The sequence below is a fragment of the Chlorocebus sabaeus genome, chromosome 9 (assembly GCF_047675955.1).
Source record: "Chlorocebus sabaeus isolate Y175 chromosome 9, mChlSab1.0.hap1, whole genome shotgun sequence".
In the NCBI taxonomy this organism is placed as follows: Eukaryota; Metazoa; Chordata; class Mammalia; order Primates; family Cercopithecidae; genus Chlorocebus; species Chlorocebus sabaeus.
This window is the reverse complement of record NC_132912.1, coordinates 13,305,675-13,323,896: the sequence shown is the minus strand read 5'-3', so window position 1 is coordinate 13,323,896 and position 18,222 is coordinate 13,305,675. Positions and strand designations below refer to the sequence as shown.

The 18,222-nt window shown below is 43.8% G+C and overlaps 1 protein-coding gene and 1 pseudogene across 2 annotated transcripts in view; one reads left to right on the top strand and one right to left on the bottom strand.

Annotated features, from left to right (window-relative positions):
• Positions 1-145, bottom strand: part of MCM10 (minichromosome maintenance 10 replication initiation factor) — a 52,206-nt gene extending 52,061 nt beyond the window's left edge. For both annotated transcript variants that reach the window (XM_073018724.1, XM_008002286.3), the window contains exon 1: positions 71-145. The gene's annotated coding sequence lies outside the window, so the exon portion shown is untranslated. The remainder of the gene's footprint in view (positions 1-70) is intronic.
• Positions 146-1,277: 1,132 nt separating this feature from the next.
• LOC140712359 (BTB/POZ domain-containing protein 7 pseudogene) lies at positions 1,278-5,484 on the top strand (annotated as a pseudogene).
• Positions 5,485-18,222: the final 12,738 nt, after the last annotated feature.

The window sequence follows — 18,222 nt, the reverse complement described above, 5'->3', positions numbered from 1 at the left end:
CAGACGTGCGAGGCGGCCCCGGCCCCGCCGCCCGAGGATCACCCGCATGCCTGGGGCCGGCGCTCCTCACCCGGTGGCCGGACGCCCTCTTGATCCACAGACTAACCCGCCAAAATTCCAACCGGATTCCGCCCCTGCCTTGACATCACACGCACGCGGCTGTGGGGCCACACTGATTGGCTACGTCAGCAAGCCCCAGGCCCTCGCGCAGAGCAATCGGATTGGTTTACGTCATTGGGCGCCCTCTTTGTTGGGGGCAAGGGCACTTCCTGTCGGTAGAAACCAGTCTCCTTTAGGTAAAATAGAGTGTCTGGCGCCCCCTGGTGCCTGGAAGTTTAAGTCGTCCCACCCAGTATTTTTCCTGTGGTCCACAGGTCCCACTCCTGACGCTCTGGGACCGACCGTTCCTTTGTCAGCCTTGTGTCCATTCGAAATGTTTGGGCTCAGGACCAAACAGATCCAGTCCACTTTTACCCTGTCTGACCTTGGGGAAGTGACTTACCTCTCTCAGTTTCCCCTTCACCGTCTGTGCAGTGAGGGAAAGGGTAGATGACATCTTTTACACTGAAACCACCGTTTCCCAAGTAATTCCTGGTCCACAGATTTTTGGGACTTCTAAGGGGCGTCAGGGCTGAAGAGAACTTATCAGCAGACCATATCTTTCACAGAATTTTTTTCAGTAAAATTCAGACCTCTTTAAGTATTTACATTCTAAAAAATAGTGTTTGTACATACTAATAAGAACATAGTTTCTAAATGCAGAATAACATTTAGCTTTTGCATAATTTCAAGGGATTGATAGCAGAAGAGACTTTGACGGACCAAATGACCACTATGAGTCTTCCCACCCCCGCTTTTCCTCCTTGCAGACACTATTCAGGCACTGCAGTTCCCCCACTAATAATCCTTTTGGTGTAAGATCGTATCTCTATCCACTATCTACTTTCATTGTCAGAACGATTAAAATCGACTTTAGGAAGACCGAAGATAAACAGTCCTGATGCCATCTACGTTGACTTTTTTCCTGTGTCCTAATGGAGTATTACTGCTCCATTAATGAGCTCAGCCCTATTATTTACGCCTATATTTAAACCTATATTGGCTCAGGAATAGGAATAAAACCGTTTCTGAGAGCTGCTAGTGTTAAAAATTCATAGTAATAGAGGAACTCTAGCAATCAAGTTGAAAAAGCGTGTTTAAATGCATCACTACATCTAGTTATTTTTTAAAAGCTTCATCATAGATTTATTCTTAGCCATTATGCAGAAATTCCTTGACCAGTTCTGATCAGTACTCCGAAGTTCTCTTCTTCACCTTGACTGTCCACGTCCTCCTTGCATCCAGTTCCATGCAAGGAGTCAGAAACAGAACCAATCTAAACCCGCAAATCTTCCTTAAATGAGGAATCAAGCACTTCTTATTGGAATAAGTGTAGTGGTGATGTTGAGAAAAGAAGTGGAGGTGATTTTGAGAAACAATTAGGCAAAGAGATTTTTAAAAATCCATTGAATGTGGCTTTTCCGCGCCAATAGCGCTCACACCAACATGATGAACGTTCCTAAAACCCACCGGCCTTTCTATACGAAGTGTGGCAAGCACCAACCCCACAAAGTGACACAGTTCACAAAGGACAAGGATTCTCTGTATGCCCAGGGAAAGCGGTGTTATGACAGGAAGCAGAGTGGCCATGGTGGGCTAACTAAGCCGATTTTCCAGGAAAAGGCTGAAACTACAGAAGACTGTGCTAAGGCTTGAGTGCGTTGAGTCCAGCTGCAGCTCTAAGAGAATGCTGGCTATTAAAAGATGCAAAGCATTTTGAACTGGGAGGAGATAAGAAGAGAAATGGCCAAGTGATCCAGTCCTAAGTGTCATGTTTTCTTTTATTATGAAGACAATCAAATCTTGAGTTTATATTTTTAAAACATCTATTGAATGTGGAGATATTAGCGAGAAGGGAGCAGAGAGGCAATGGGGAGATAGGTTTAGGATGACTGTTTCTGATTTATACAATAGGGTAGTTTTTGAGGTTGCGCACTGAAGTAGGAGACACAGGAAGAACGGAACAGGTTTAGGGGAGAAGATAGATTTAGTTTTCTATTTCAGAATGAGAAAGGCACAGTAGCCAACCCCCAGCTTGATCTCCAGATCTGGGGTTCTAAGGAGTGGTCTGTACTCTCCTTAGAATACAAACGAAGGCCAAAAAAGAACAGCTCTGACAGTCATTAACATCTATCTAAAATGAAATCTAAAGCAAAGAGCCCATATTGCAGTGGTCCTTAACCTTTTTTTTGGGCGGTAGAGGGTGTGTATCACAGAGCCCTTTAATATAATAAAAGTGGGCCGGGCACGGTGGGTGGTTCATGTCTGTAATCCCAGAACTTTGGGAGGCCGAAGCGGGCAGATCACCTGAGGTCAGGAGTTCGAGATCAGCCTGGCCAACATGGTGAAAACCCACCTCTACTAAAAAATACAAAAATGAGCCAGACGTAGTGGCGCATGCCTGTTATCCCAGCTGCTCGGGAGGCGGAGGCAGAAGAATCGCTTGAACCCGGGGGTCGGAGGTTGCAGTGAGCCGAGATTGGCCATTGCACTCCAGCCTGGGCAACAAGAGCAAAACTCTGTCTCAAAAAAACAAAAAACAAAACAAAAGAGGCCAAGCCGAGTCCCTCCAGCTCCCTCTGGGAATCAAAATAGCGGCGAGGAAAACCTGGAGCAGTCCCGGGGCCTGAGCTACTGACAGGAGAGGAGAGGGCGGCGGCGGCGGTAGGAGGAGGATGGCGCGGGGTGCTGGCGCCGGTGCCGACGGCGGTGCTGGTGGCGGAGGCGGCGGAGGCGATGGCAGAGGTCCCTGCGGCAGCAGCAGCAGCGGCGGGAGGAGCCTCCGGGTTGGTTGAACTATGGTTGCGGAACCCATGGAACACGAAGGGCAGACTGTGTAATAAACCCTTTAGGATCTTTGCTGTGTAGTTCTTACAGAATGTACAGTCCGTGTCTCTGGCTGCCCCGTCTTTCACACTTCCAGTGGGATGCACTGAAGTAAAGTCTAATGGCCCTGTTCTCATAGAAATGAATGAAAAGAGGCACCTGGATCCAGGTTTGAAGTTTCCTAACGGCCTCTGGGATTATACTCTGGAGAACCCGCAGATGGAATGCCTGAGTGACTGAGGAAAATGGGTGCTAATGCATCTCATTATCTTCATTCATGTTCCCCGAGGGTAGGGGGAAATTCACAGGCCCAGTAGACTTTGATAGGGACGTCATCCTATTCTCAGCAAGGCTGTGGTTGCAAACCAAAATTGTATAGCCTTGACCATGGCAATGAGAAACCACAAGACCAAAAAAAAGAAAAAAAAAAAAAGAGGACTTCTGGCCCTGCCACCTTAATTAAGTGTCAACAATCTGATAGGTCTGCCGATCATGCCAAGCAGATGCGAGAACTCCTCTCTGGGTGGGATGTTAGAGATGTCAATGCTTTAGTCGAGGAATATGAGGGAACGCCAGCATTAAAGGAGCTTTCTCTACAAGCCAGTTTGGCTAGGCCGGAAACCTGGACATTGCAGAAAGGTACGAATGATCTTTATGAGTACAAATATCGTACTGATGTAGATTTCATATTTCAAGAAACTTGTTATCCTGTTCATTGTGCCATTTTGGCAGCAAGGTGTCCATTTTTTAAAACGCTGCTTTCTTCCTCACCTGAGTATGGGGCAGAGATAATAATGGACATCAATACAGCTGGTATTGATATGCCCATGTCTTCTGCTTTGTTCTACTACCTTTATACAGGAGAGTTTGGAATGGAGGATTCAGGGTTTCAAAATGTCGATATCCTTGTTCAGCTTAGTGAAGAATTCCCTTAATGTAGATATGCGTGGACTCTTTGATTACATGTGTTATTATGATGTCGTCCTTAGTTTTTCTTCAGACTCTGAACTGGTTGAAGCTTTTGGTGGAAATCAGAACTGTTTAGATGAAGAGGTCAAAGCCCACAAGGCTGTTATTTCTGCACGGTCCCCATTTTTTCGAAATTTATTACAAAGGAGGATACGAACTGGTGAAGAAATCACAGACCGAACTTTGAGGACTCCCACAAGAATTATATTAGATGAGTCCATTATACCAAAAAAATATGCAAAAGTGGTATTACACTGTATGTATACCGACATGGTGGACCTCTCTGTTTTACACTGTAGCCCCTCTGTGGGGAGTCTCAGTGAAGTTCAGGCTCTTGTTGCAGAGAAGTCAAACATGACCAGGGCAGAAGAAGCCATGGAGCTTTACCACATAGCCCCGTTCTTGGAATTTAACATGCTTGCACAAGGTATGAAGTTCTGGTTTTTAATTTTGATTTCTAGAATTACATATTTATCTTCCAAACTGAAAACACAACTAGAATAGTCTATGATTTCAGTGTTTGGGATGTTACAGGGTCAGTTTTTTTGAACCTTCAGTTATGACATCTGAGACAGATTGAGCATCAGTATCAATGCGGTTCTTTACTATTAAAATCAAGCATTCAATACTACAAAAAAAAAAAAAAATACATACATATAAAATGAAAGTGATGGGGGTTTTTTTCCTCCCAGAAAAATGCACACTCATACACTCAAGTTTGTATTCGCCCTTTCAAGGGATACGGGTGTTCTCCTGAAGCCCATCTACAGACACCTCTCCAAATTAAGAACTTCTGGTGCAAAACGCCAGAACCCTGGGGAGCACAAACATTTGAGGGTTAAGCAGCTGAGGCAAAGAAGAGAAGCCAAAGACAGGAACCAAGTGGGAGCAGTCAGGGTATATCAGAAAGCAGAACCGGCCCTAGCCTAAGGCAAGAGGGCACCCTGGCCTGGGCCTGCCCTTTACAGGGCCCAGTTCTCCTCCTCTTCCAGCTGCACCCCTCCCCTCGGGATGACCAGTCCCAGGGCCAAGGGGATGTATCCATCTGGATCCTGGGCAGCTCCATGCAGTCAAAGCTCTAGGTCCTGGGACCTTGGGATGTTTTACCCAGACAGCCCCGAGCCTGCTTCAGAGACCTGTGTGGGCCTTTCTCTCTGGTTGTCATTCCAAGGAGTGGCCATTCTGTGTGGTTGGAGGGTTGAGTGAGGGAAGGGAGCTTGGACAGCAGTCTGGGGTATCCCTACAACTGGGAGAGAGGCCAGCAAAGGCCGCACAGAACTCAGTCCTGGTGTTACAGGAAAGGGGTCCTGATCCAGACCCCAAGAGATGGTTCTTGGATCTCACACAAGAAATAATTCAGGGTGAATCCTCAGAGTAAAGTGAAAGCAAATTTATTAAGAAAACAAAGGAATAGGCAGGGCGCCATGGCTCACGCCTGTAATCCCAGCACTTTGGAAGTCCAAGGCGGGTGTATCACGAGGTTAGAAGTTCAAGACCAGCCTTGCCAAGGTGGTGAAACCCCATCTCTACTAAAAATAGAAAAATTAGCCAGGCGCGGTGGCGGGTGCCTATAATCCCAGCTACTCAGGCGGCTGAGGCAGGGGAATCGCCTGAACCCGGTAGGCAGAGGTTCCAGTGAGCCAAGATCGTGCCACTGCACTCTACCCAGGACGACAGAGCAAGACTCCCTCTCAAAAATGAAAAGAATGGATATTCCACAGACAAAGCAGCCCTGAAGGCTGCTGATTGCCAACTTTTATGATTATTTACTGATGATATGCTAAACAAGGACTGGATAATTCATGTCTCCTCTTTTTAAACCATATAGGGTAACTTCCTGATGTTGCCATGGCATTTGTAAACTGTCCTGGTGCTGGTGGTACTGTAGCAGTGAGGACGACCAAAGGTCACTCTCGTTGCCATGTTGGTTTTGGCCGGCTTCTTTACTGCAACCTGTTTTATCAGTAAGGTCTTTATGACCTGTATCTTGTGCCAACCTCCCATCTCACCCTGTGACTTACAATGCCTTAACCATCTGGGAATGCAGCCCACTAGGTTTTAGCCTTATTGTACCCAGCTCCCATTCAAGATGGAGTTGCTCTGGTTCACACGCCTTTGACACTGGTAGGGAGAGAAGAAGGGTTTGCAGGGCTTAAGCTGTTATGTTACAGTGTGAAACTCCAAGGAGATTGTTAGTTTTACCTATAAACTTACAAATTTTACACATAGAGGATGTGGGCCTATGTCTGTATTCTTGCCCTGGGGCTTTTCCGATGTAAAGGGGTGGGCCTGTGGGAAAATGATGGTACAGGACACCGGGGAAGGAGAGTTTTAGGAAGGACATGGCAAACGTCACTGCAGCAGGACAGTAGTGCATCCTGGAGCCTGGTCTCTGGGCCAGGAGTAGCAGTGTCACCCGGGAACCTGTTAGAACTCGCATGCTGGGCCTCATTCCAGAGCCTCGGAAGCACTGACTCTGGGGTGGGACCCAGCATTGCATGTTCTGCCTTTGGAAGGTTTTGTCGCTGTATATATAGTGGTGGTTCATACAACTTCAGAGGACATCAGAATCACCAGGAGGGCCTTGGAAACATGGTGCAGAGTAAGACAGTGAAACAGGCAGGAGTGGGGAGAAGGTGAGTTGGCTTCAGGCCTCCTTTCCCCAAATGCCTCTGGCTTATATTGCTAAGCCCCTCTCCTTGTCACCTCTGCCAATATGGGGAAATTCCTCATCCCTGCATCCAATTATCCCACCTCACAGACTGTGTCTCTTTCCTCTGGAACCCATCTACTCATCTACATCTTTGCTATGGCAAAACCCCGTTTCTACCAAAAATACAAAAATTAGCCAGGCATGGTGGTGGGTGCCTGTAGTCCCAGCTACTCGGGAGGCTATTTTGTTTTGTTTTGTTTTGGAAAAAAAAAAAAAAAAAAAAAAAGCCAGGTGTGGTGGTGCATGCCTGTAATCCCAGCTACTCAGGAGGCTGAGGCAAGAGAATCACTTGAACCCGGAAGGCGGTGGTTGCAGTGAACCGAGATCACACCACTGCACTCCAGCCTGGGAGACAGAGAGAGACTCCGTCTCAAAATAATAATAATAATAATAATAAAAAAAGAAAAATTAGCTGGGTGTGGTGGCAGATGCCTGTAATCCCAGCTACTCGGGAGGCTGAGGCAGGAGAGTTGCTTGAACTTGGGAGGCGGAGGTTGCAGTGAGCCAAGATCATGCCATTGCACTCCAGCCTGGGCAACAGAGAAAGACTCTGTCTCAAAAAAAAAAATAAAAATAAAAATAAAAATAAATAAATAAAAGCTGCAACTAGGTGTCATATCCATTTTCCCCCACTGAATTAATGATGGCATAATACATTTAATATTTCCTTAAAAATAACCCAAGTTAGCCCTTTCCTTACGGGTCACACGGAAGTGTTAACCAATCTTTACAACAACCTTGATTTTCTGATGCAAACATAAATTTGAGGTGTGTTCATATTAAATAATCTTATAGTTCAAAGTCTTTTTCATTGAAAAAAATAGTAGACTTAATTTTTTTTAGAGCAGCTTCAGGATTACAGAGAAATCAGCAGGAAGGAACAGAGTCCCCAAATAGCCCCTTCCACACACACACAGTTCCCCTTCTTACTAATATCTGGCATTAGTGTGAGACATTTGTTACAACTGATGAATCAATATCGATACATTATTATTAATGACAGTCCACAGTTCATTAGGGTTCACTCTTTATGCTGTACAGTTCTATGGGTTTTGACAATGGCATCCACCAGTACAGTCTCCTACAGTGTAGTTTCACTGCCCTAACAGTCTCCCGTACTCTAACTCTTCATGCCTCCCTCCCCACAATTCTTGGCAACCACTACCATCTCCATAGGTTTGTTTTTTGCATTGTCAGATGGTTGGAATCATACAGAAATCATACTTTTTCAGAATGGCTTCTTTCACTTAGCAATCTGCATTTTAAAAAGTGCAAGGAATTCCACCCCAAAACATGACTCCTTGGCATAATGAGCATTTTGAATGAAAAGCCCTTACCGATTGACAGGACTTGGAAGAGACTTTTCTCCTAGCCACACGAAGACCTGACAGATCCACCAAGAAGAACAAGGGTTTTTTTCTCCCATGTTATTTCATTGTCTATTGCAGGAATGATAATCAAGAATGTAACCAGACTTGGCCCAACCTTTTTACAAAATGTTTCTCAGGCTCATTCATTTTCCAGAGAGAAACATTTACAAGTCAGTCTCTGTCCCCTACTAAGTATCCATTCATCCTCCCTAGTAATCAATTACTATCCCTCAACAGAATTACCCATATTCCCCATCCCCACCTCCCTTTTGGCATGAGGTTATGTAAGTATTTGGGCCCCACTGGGATACTGGGTAATCACTCTGTGATTCTCTCCACATGCACGGCTAAATAAATTCGTATGCTTTTCCTATTTATTTATTTATTTATTTTATTCTATTTTTGTGAGACGGAGTTTCGCTCTTACTGCCCAGGTTGGAGTACAATGGCACAATTTCGGCTCACCGCAACCTCCACTTACCAGATTCAAGCAATTCTGCTGCCTCAGCCTCCCAAGTAGCTGGGATTACAGGCATGCGCCACCATGCCCGGCTAATTTTGAATTTTTAGTAGAGACGGGGTTTCTCCATGTTGGTCAGGCTGGTCTCGAACTCCCGACCTCAGGTGATCTGCCCACCTCGGCCTCCCAAAGTGCTGGGATTACAGGTGTCAACCACTGCACCTGGCTTACCTTTTATTAATCTGCCTTTCATTTCATCAGTTTTGTAGTTTTCCTCATACAGATCTTAAATGAATACCCTGGAATACCAAAGTATTCCATTTTTGGGTACTAATGCAAGTAGTACTATGTTTTATATCTCAAGGGGCAATGATTCATTGTTGGTATACTGGTATTGGTAATTTGTATCTTGTCTGTTTTTCTTAGTTAACCTGGCTAGAAGTTCATCAATTTTACTGATTATTTCAAACCACCAGCCTCTGTTTTCTCTGTTGATTTCCGGGTTTGTTTCATTAATTTATGCTCTAATTTTTATTATTATTTTTCTTCTGTTTATTTTGTACTTTGCTCTTCTTTCCTAGTTTCCTAGGCGGCAGCTTCTATTACTGATTTTAGTCTTTCTTCTTTTCTACATATATATTCAATGCTACAAATTTCCCTTAAAACACTGTTTTCTCTGAATCCCACAAATTTTAATAGGTTATATTTCATTTAGCTTAAAATATTGCTTGAGATTTCTTCCTTAAACCATGTACTGTTTGTAGGTGTATTTTTTTTTTTTTTTTTTTTTTTTGAGACAGAGTCTCACTCTGTTGCCCAGGCTGGAGTGCAGTGGTGCGATCTTGGCTCATTGCAACTTCTGCCTCCCAGGTTCAAGCAATTCTCCTGCCTCAGTCTCCCAAGTAGCTGGGACTATAGAAGCACACCGCCACACCCAGCTAATTTTTTTTGTATTTTAGTAGAGACGGGGTTTTACTGTGTTGTCCAGGCTGGTCTCAAACTCCTGAATTCAGGCAATCTGCCTGCTTGGCCTCCCAAAGTGCTAAGGATTACAGGCATGAGCCACCATGCCCGGCCTGTAGGCGTATTGTTTAGTCTCCATGTATTTTTGGAGTTTCCAGCTCTCTTTCTGTTATTGATTTCTCGTTTAATTACATTTTGATGTGACAGCATACTTGATTTCCATTATTTTAAATTTGTTAAGCTGCATTTTATGGCCCAGAATGTGGCCTTTCTTGGTGAATATTCTGTATGAGCATGAGAAGAATGTAAACTCTGCTATATGCAGAGTATGAAGTATTCTGTAGGTGTCAATTAGATCTAGCAGACTGATGGTGTTTAATATAGTTTGGATACCTGTCCCCTCTAAATTTCATGTTGAAGTTTGATCCCTAGTTTGGAGGTGGGGCCTAGTGGGAGTGTCTGAGTTATGGGGGTGGATCCCTCATTAATGGCTTGGTGCCATCCTCATGGTAATGAGTTCTAACTCTAATAGTTTCTGGGAAAACCGATTGTTAAAAAGAGCCTGGCACCTACCTCCCTTCTCTCTCTTCCTTCCTCTCGCTATGCAATGCCTGCTTCCCTTTGCCTTCTGCCATGAGTGGAAGCAGCCTGAGGTCCTCATAGAAGCAGATGCTAGCCGGGTGCAGTGGCTCACGTCTGTAATCCCAGCACTTTAGGAGGCTGAGGTAGGTGGATCACCTGAGATCAGGAGTTTGGGACTACCCATGGCGAAACCCCATCTCTACTAAAAACATAAAAATTAGCTAGGTGTGGTGGCATGCGCCTGTAATCCCAGCTACTCGGGAGGCTGAGGCAGGAGAATGGCGTGAACCGGGGCAGCAGAGCTTGCAGTGAGCTGAGATCTGGCCACTGCACTCCAGCCTGGGTGACAGAGCGAGACTCTGTCTCAAAAAAAAAAAAAAAAAAAAAAAAGCAGCAGATGTTAATGCCATGCTTCTACAGTCTGCAGAAATGTGAGCCAAATAAACCTCTTTTCTTTATAAATTACCCAACCCCACACATTCCTTTATAGAAACACAAACTATGACAGTGTTGTTCAGTTCAACTCTGTCCTTACTAGTTTTCCATCTCCTGTATCTGTGAATTACAGAGGGGTTTTAAAGCTTCTGACTGTCAGTCTTCTCAAACTGCCATAACAAAATACCATAGTCTGGGTGGTTCAAACAACAGGAATTTATTTTTCACATCTCTGGAGACTAGATGTCAGGGGTCAGGGTGTGGGCAGGGTCGGAGTCTGGTGAGGGCTCTTTCCTCGGGTTGCAGATAGTTGCTTCTTGCTGTGTCCTCACATGGCTTTTCCTTGGTTCATGCACACAGAGAGGGAGGAAGGGAGGGCTCTCTGGTGTGTCTTCCTGTAAAGGCACTAATTCCATCATCAAGGCCCCACCCTCATGACCTTATCTAAACAGAATTAACTCTTAAATGTCTCATCTCCAAATATCATCACACTGGGGGTTAGGGCTTCAACATATTAATTCTGGGGGACACATTTCAGTCCACAATACCAACTATACTAGTGAATTCATCTATTTTTCCTTACAGTTCTATCAGTTTTTGCCTCATGTGTCTTGACATTCCATTGTTAGGTGCAAACACATTCAGGATTGTTGTGTATTCTTGGAGAATTGACCTCTTTATCATTATGTAATGTCCCTCTTTATGCTTGGTAATTTTCTTTGCTCTGAGGCTTCTTTGTCTGAAATTAATGTATCTACTCCAGGTTTGTTTTGATTAGTGTTAGTATAATGTATCTTTCTCCATCTTTTTAATCTACTTATGTCTTTATATTAAAAGTGAGTTTCTTGTCAATGACTTACAATTGGGTCTTGTTGGTTTTTTTTTTTTTTTTTTTTTTTTGAGATGGAGTCCCACTCTGTTGCCCAGGCTGGAGTATAGTGGCATGATCTTAGCTCACCACAACCTCTGCCTCCCAAGTTCAAGTGATTCTCCTGCCTCAGCCTCCCCAGTAGCTGAGACTGCAGGTGTGCACCACCATGCCTGGCTAATTTTTGTATTTTTAGTAGAGACAGGGTTTCACTATGTTGGCCAGGCTGGTCTTGAACTCCAGACCTCGTGATCCACCTGTCTCGGCCTCCCAAAGTGTTGGGATTACAGGCATGAGCCCCCGTGCCCGGCCTAGTTTTTTTTTTTTTTTTTAAATCCACTCTAACAGTCTCTTTTAAAATTGATATCTTTAGCCTACTGATGTTTAAAGTTACTATTGATATAACTGGAATAATGTCTACCATATTTATTATTTTCTATTTGTTGCCTTTAATCTTTTTTTATTGTTTTCCACTGTATTTCTGCCTTTTATGGTTTCAACTGAGCATTTTATGTAATTTTCTCTCCTCTCTTAGCATATAAATTATACTAATATGTATCAGTTTCCTTCACCCTGAAGAACTTCTTTTAACATTTCTTGGAAGGGAAGAACTAATGGCACCAAATCCTCTTAATTACTGTTTGAAAAAGTCTATTTCTCCATCACTTTTGAAGGATAATGTCCATATGTAGAGAATTCTAAATTGGTGGTTGTTCTCGCTCAACATTTATTTCACTTTATTCTCTTCTTGCTTGCATGGTTTCTGGACAGAGGTCTGATGGTTCTTATTCTCGCTCCTCTCTACAGGTAAGGCTTTTCCCCTTTCTGGCTTCTTTCAAGATTTTCTCTGTCTTTGCTTTTCTATAGTTTGAATATGATATGCCTAGATATAGATTTGGTTTTGTATTTATCATGCTTGGTATTCTCTGAGCTTCCTGGATCTGTGGATTGGTGTCTGTCATTAATTTTCGAAAATTCTCAGCCATTATTACTTCAAATACTTCGTTTTCTTCTCCTTCTGGTATTTCCATTATATGCATAACTTTTATAATTAACCCATGGTTCCTGAATATTCTGCTCTTTTCATTCATTCTTCTCTGTGCATTTCAGTTTTAGAAGTTTCTATTGACATTTCTGCAAGCTCACTGATTCTTTCCTTGGCCACATCCAGTCTATTGATGAGTGCATCAGAAGCACTCTTCATTTCCATCAATGTTTTGATTTCTAGTATTTCTTTTTTATCCTTTCTTAAAATTTCCATCTCTGCCTTACATTACCCATCTTTCCTTGCATTTTAAACACTTTTCCCATTAGAACCCTTAGAGTATAAATCATAGTTATTTTAAATACCCAGTCTCATAGCTGTCATAACTGAGTCTGGTTCTGATGTTTGGTCTGTCTTTTCAAGTGGTGTGGGGTGTTTTCGTCTTTATGATGCCTTACAATATTTGTTGAAAGCCTGGCAAGATACACTGGTTAAAAGGAATGTAAGCAAATAGGCCTTTAGTGTGAGGTTTTACATTTATTTAGCCAGGAGTAGGATGTGTTTACTATTTGCTTTTTCCACAAGGATCAGAGGCTAAAATTTCCTCTGAAGTTACTGTTTTTGTCTTCCTTGTTGCTTTGGGTTTCCATACAGATATCTTCTTAAATAAGATCTGAGACACACAGTTTTTTCATTTGTAACCCTCTGTTATTATACAGGAGCCCTACTGATGTGGTGGTAATGCAGAGGGGAGGAGAAACATTCTACAATCCTACGATAAGAAGGTCTCAGTCTTTGAGTGAGCCTGTGCCTCTAGGCTGTGTGACCTTCAACAGTACATCTTAGGTTTCTCCCCACTCCCTCTTAGGTGAGAGGAGGAAGCCTATGCAGGGCTGGGCTGGATATTTCCCTTCCACCAGGTCAACAGGGTTTGATAAAACAATTTCTCACAACAGTAGGCCTTTTTAAGAGGAACAGAATGCTCTGCCATATTTCCAAATGGCTACTCCCACCCAGATGCATGAGGGAATTTTTCTCCAGTCTTCACTTGAGAATCTGGCAAGACTCCTGGAGGTGAAAATCACAAAAGTGTAGGAGTTCTGAGACTTGGCCCTCCAGGAGTTTCTAACTCTCAAGCTTGTCCACACGGAACTTCCAGCCATTCACCAATTAAGCTAGCTTAAGTTTTTCTACCATGGCACTGGCTCCAGTAGGGGTTTCTGCTTCTGAGCTTCGGATCTGGTAATCCGGCAACTCTCTGTATTATCCTGTCTTTCCAGTTTTGGGGATAGTGGTTTGCCCTGCAAACTCAATTCACTGACAGACTTAAAAAGAGTTGTTGATATGCAATTTGTTCAGCCTTTTTCTTGCTGTGAGAACAGGAATGATGACTTCTTAGCTCCTCACTCAGACTGAGTCAAAGTTCTTTTCTTTAAGACAGGGCTTTGTCTTTTTTTTTTTTTTTTTTTGAGACGGAGTCTTGCTCTGTCTCCCAGGCTGGAGTGCAGTGGCCAGATCTTGGCTCACTGCAAGCTCCGCCTCCCAGGTTTATGCCATTCTCCTGCCTCAGCCTCCCGAGTAGCTGGGACTACAGGCGCCTGCCACCACGCCCGGCTAGTTTTTTTGTATTTTTTAGTAGAGACGGGGTTTCACCGTGTTAGCCAGGATGGTCTCAATCTCCTGACCTTGTGATCCGCCCATCTCGGCCTCCCAAAGTGCTGGGATTACAGGCTTGAGCCACCGCGCCCGACCAAAGTTATTTTCAAATATAAAAGTTTAAGATAATATTTTAAAATAATTGCGTTAAATTTTTTTTTGCTTTTTTTTTTTTGAGACAGTCTCACTCTGTCACCCAGGCTGGAATGCAGTGATGCAATCTTGGCTCTCAGCTCACTGAAACCTCCACCTCCTAGGTTCAAGTGATCCTCCCACCTTAGCCTCTCACGTAGCTGGGATTATAAGTGTGCACCAGCATACCTGCCTAATTTTTGTATTTTTAGTAGAGACAGGGTTTCACCATGTTGGCCAGGCTCAACTCAAACACCTGACTTCAAGTGATCCACCTGCCTCCACCTCCCAAAGTGCTGGGATTACAGGCATAAGCCACTGTGCCTGGCTGTAACTCAGTTAAATTTTCATTGGCTCATTCATATTTCCTAGTTCCCAATCTTTCTATTGCTCCCATTTAATAAGACTTCAAGAGTACAGCATGGACAGGGGTAGGGAAGGAAGATGGTGGCACCCAACAGCCAGTGAGGACAGAGGGACACGGGGATCTAAGGAGTGGCCAGTCTCTTGTGTTATGGCTATATCCCTTCACATGCTCTCCTCACGCCTCCTGGCAGGTTAGGTAGGAGGATGTGTCTGGTATCTTGAAAGAAGAGCCATGCAGGAATCTCCTCACAAGTTCAGGCATGTTTTTAGGAATGCCAATAAGAAGCAGATTACATTTCAGCACTTTAGCTTCCTCAAATGCAGATATGTCACACAGCTGAACAGAAGCCTCAACCAGCAAGTAGAACCAAAGCCAGAACCAGTGCCATCTCCGTGCCTTGCAAAACCATCTTCCGGTTAAGCAAAACCAGAAATATATTAGATAAAGACTTCTTCCAGCTCCTAACCTGTCTTCTTCCAGCTCCTATCTTTGTCCAGAAAGCCAAATGAAAAGGAATTGACAGAACTAGAGTCTGCCTCAGTAATTACAGTTTCTTTTTCTTTTTTTTTTTTTGAGACAGAGTTTTGCTCTGTCACCCAAGCTGGAGCGCAGTGGCACGATCTCGGCTCATTGCACCTCCATCTCCTAAGTTCAAGCAATTCTCCTGCCTCAGCCAGTCTCCCAAATAGCTGGGATTACAAGTGTATGCCACCACGCGCGGCTAATTTTTGCATTTTTAGTCGAGACAGGGTTTCACCATGTTGGCCAGGCTGGTCTCGAACTCCTGACCTCAGGTGATCCGCCCACCTCAGCCTCCCAAAGTGCTGGGATTACAGGCGTGAACCACCGCACCTGGCCTACAGTTTCAGTAGATGCAGGAAGAGAGACAAAAGAGGAGAAGTAGTGGAAAGAGATGAAGGTGCATGTGGATGATTTGCAAGGAATCTTGGCTTGACTACCCAAAATCAAACACAGGTACTCTGTTTTTCTGATATAGTTAGATAGTTGAAATCTTACTTTTAGTTAAACAAAAAGCTAATTTTATTGACTGCCCTGAAAGGAAAAATTTGGAACTGCAGTTCCTTTCTGTAATTTTCCTCTCTTTAACTGGGATTTGAAATCGAAGTTTCTGAAATCTATTTATACAGAATTGCAAATAATATTGCATTATAAGTATCAGACTAAAAGTCATCTCCTTTTCATTTCCAGTTAAAGTTGAACATTTATCCTGCTAAAAAAAAAAAAAAAAAGAAAGAGAGAGAGAGAGAGAAAGAAAGAAAAGAAAGAAAAAGAAAGAAAGAAAGAAAGAAAGAAAGAAAGAAAGAAAGAAAGAAAGAAAGAAAGAAAGAAAGAAAGAGAAAGAGAAAGAATATATAATCGGCAGCATTTACAAAAGGGAGATGGCAGAACAGGAAGCCCCAGGTCCTCCTTCCCTGCCAGGAAGACACTGGTTCAACAATACATGGATGTATTCCCTTTGGGAGAAATCAAGAAAATAGTTAACAGGCTCCTCCACTCCAGATGAGCATGAAACCAGTCATGTAGGAGAACTTGTGACACCCCCTTGCCATAGAACCTCCTGTGGCTCAGTGTGGCACAATCAGGAGACAGCTCCCAGCTCCTGAGCTCTTCCTGGGGAGGCAAAGAGAAGACTAACGCCTATGCCCAATGTGCAGACTTTTCAGGGGGCTGTCTGAGGGATTCGTTTCTATCTTGCCTGAATTCAGGAACTGACTGAAAAAGGCACTAGTCTAGGGACCACTCAGAACAAAAGAGGAGACTGGGACTGGCATGTACTCTGTCACCATCCCCATTGCCCCAACTCAGTGTGAAACAAGTGGGAGAAAACACTTGTCTCTTGGCTTTCCCTGGGGAGGGAGAGTTGGAGCCTGAATCCAATTTCCAGTTTTTCAGGGGGTTTCCCAGGGGACTGTTTCTCTTGTCCTGAGCACTGAAAGGCTTGATAAATGATAGACGCCTGGGGACTACTGAGAATAAGAGCATGGCAGCTTGCTGCTGCTGTAGGGGATCTGCAGTCCAACAGAGGCCGATACATCTTGGCGGCTTCTCCTATATTGCGGAAAAGAGAAGAGCAAAGTGTGTCCAACATTCTGCCCTTTTGGGAGGCTGTCTGAGGGACTCGTTTCTATTTTGTCTTGGAGTGCTGATAGAACACAGCATACTGTAGATGCCTGCGGGGGGAGGTGGGGGCACTGGGAAAGAGAGAGAGCTGGGTGACCTGACTTGCTACTGCTCCAGGACTCATGGTGCAGCATACAGAGGTGGATACAGCTCAGCCAGCCTCTCCCTTGTGGAGGGAACGAGATTAGTGGAGCGTGTGTCAGATGTTCTGGCTTTTAAGGGGCTTATCAGGGAACTGGTTCTATCTCGCCCAACTTAGAGTTTTGACAGAACCTGGAATGCTCTAGAGAGAGACCTGGAGGCTGCTGAGAATAAGATAAGGAGTGCTGGATGGCTTGTGGCAGCTCCAGGGAATACGCAGTGCTGCAGGCAGACACCAGAAGGAACAAGAGGCTACAGATTCTGAAAAAAAGAGACTAGCAAATCTAATCGAACATTTGCATGTACAGGTCTGGAGGGATGGATCTACGGAGGAGGTCTGGGAGATCCCGGAATCTCTAGCCAAGATGATTAGTAAAGATCTTTCCCTGTATGAAGTCAGTCCCTAAAGACTGGAAGACAGAGTTGTTTTTCAAATACATGGATCCCAACACAAAATCACAAGATACATGAAGAAACATGTGAAAATATGGCCCAGAGAGGCAAATGAAATCTCTAGAGACTGACCCCAAGAACTAGTGGTCTATGAATAACCTGAAAAAAATTCAAAAGATGTTCAGTGAGCTTAGGAAAATGATGTATGAACAAAATGAGAGTATCCATAAAGAGAATATAAAAAAGAACCAAACAGAAATGTTGGCAGCGAAGAATAAAATAAGTTGAGAAATTTATTAGAGGGGTTCAACAGCAGACTTGACAAAGCAGAAGAAAGAGTAAACTCAGAGACAGGTTATTTGAAATGATCCAGTCAGTGGATCAAAAAGGAAAAATAATTTAAAAATGATAAAAGTCTAAGGAACTTCTGGGACACCATTAAGTGGACCAATAAAAACACTATGGGAATTTAAGAAGAAATAGAAAAAGAGACAGAAAACTTCTTTAAAAAAATAATGGCTCAAAATTTCCCAAATCTGGGGAAGAACGTAGACATCCAGATTCGAGAATTCCGAAGGACTCCAACTAGAATGAACCCAAAGACATCCACACTGAGTCATTTCAAAATCACGAACAAGGGATCCTTCATAAAACAGTGGATTTCATAGCAGAAACCTTGCCAGATGGCCAGAAGGGAGTGAGATAATATATTCACAGTGCAGAAGGAGACAAACTGCCAAGTAAGACATACTATGTCCAGTCGAACTGTCCTTCAAAAATGAAAGAGAAATAAAGACTTTCCTAGGCAAATAAAGCTCAGGGACTTCATCACTGCTTGATTTATCTTCAAGGGGAGAAAGGGATTCCTCTCACACCAATAATCCTAGCACTTTGGGAGGCTGAGGCGGGAGGACTCCTTGAGCCTAGAAATTTGAGACCAGCCTGAGAAGCATTGTGAGACCCCATTTCTACAAAAAAAATTTAAAAAAAAATTTGTCTGTGGTGCCCGCTACTCAGGAGGCTGACGTTACAAGAAATCTATTATTGTAGTAGCAAACAGCCCGGCCATTGGGCTAGGGGCACCCACGTTGCCTCTCTGTGATGTGGATTGGGTTAATGAA